At 47.1% G+C, this 1312-nt stretch overlaps 1 protein-coding gene across 1 annotated transcript in view; it reads right to left on the reverse strand.

Moving 5' to 3' along the window:
- DNAH6 (dynein axonemal heavy chain 6) overlaps window positions 1-1312 on the reverse strand; it is a 236355-nt gene that overhangs the window by 41670 nt on the left and 193373 nt on the right. The window lies entirely within an intron of this gene.

Genomic DNA, 1312 nt, shown 5'->3' on the forward strand with positions numbered 1-1312 from the left:
TTTGTTGTTCAGTAATTTCAGTCATGTCTGACTCTTTGTGACTCTGTTTGGGATTTTCTTGGCAGAGATACTGGAGTGGTTTGACATTTCCTTCTCCAGCTCACTTTACAGATGAGGAAACTGAGGCAAACGGGGTTAAGTGACTTGCCCAGGGTCACACAGCTAGTGTCTGAAGTCAGGTTTGCATATAGTAGACATATAATATATAGTTATTGAGTTAAACTGTTAAACTCTTTTAAATTTCTTTTTTTTGGTGGGGGGGTCAGGCAATGGGGTTAAGTGACTTGCTCAGGGTCACACAGGTAGCAAGTGTCAAGTGTCTGAGGCCAGATTTGAACTCAGGTCCTCCTGACTCCAGGGCTGGTGGCACTCACTCTCTCATCTGCTGGTGAATGTATGGGCTGTAATTTTTCCACATTGAACTCAGGGCTAGTTGATGACCCTGAAACACGTTACTAGTTTCAGGACTTATTCTCTAGCAACTTCTCAGCAGAGCTGTGACCAGTTGCTGTGGGGAAGGCAAGCCGCTGCTTATGGCACGACATGCAATGGGGGAAGCAATGCGGGGATTTTCTTTAATGCTCCTTTTAATAAGTACACTTTTTGTTATCTGGGAAATGAATGATGGGAAAGGAGAAGGCAAGTGATGGTTCACAGATCAATCGCCTGAGCGCTGCACCGGTGTCCAAGAAATGCTATCAAACCTAAGGAAGGGCTGCAGTGTATTGGCCATATTTTCCATGAAGCATTTATGTGAGGACAAGGACAAGAGATGCTCAGAATGATTAAGACACGGATGAGCTGGCATCCTCTTCAGTGGAGAGAATGTCCACGTCAAGGAGATCACAGCTCTATTGAGGTACTGCCAGGAGATTGTAGAATCCTAGCTTGAGGCTGAAAGGGCCTTCAGAGGCTTGGTGGTCCAGTCGTTTCATTTTACAGAGGAGGAAACTGAGGCTCAGGAAGGGTACAAGAAGCCAGTGGCAGAACCAGGATTCTTCAACGCTGAATCTTTCCTGATGTGCCACACCTCCCGTGACATGTTGGTAAGGATTCTGTGAAAGGCTGAGTTCTCTGTGTTCTAGTCCATGAACTGAGTCCTTACTATGTTTCAGGCACTGAGGATACAGGAACAAAGAATGAAAGCATCCCATCGGTGAGCCTAGGGATCAAAGCCATCACTGGGCAGCGACACGCAAGGGAGCGACTTTGAAACTCTGCCTCAGGGGTCCTGTCCTGGCACTGCTTCCCCACCTCCGGGAGGGAGCACAGGACATGCTCAATGTCCAGCAGAGTTTGGTGTCATTTAACA

Source organism: Vombatus ursinus, unplaced genomic scaffold (assembly GCF_900497805.2).
Source record: "Vombatus ursinus unplaced genomic scaffold, bare-nosed wombat genome assembly UNPS02015066.1, whole genome shotgun sequence".
Classification (NCBI taxonomy): domain Eukaryota; kingdom Metazoa; phylum Chordata; class Mammalia; order Diprotodontia; family Vombatidae; genus Vombatus; species Vombatus ursinus.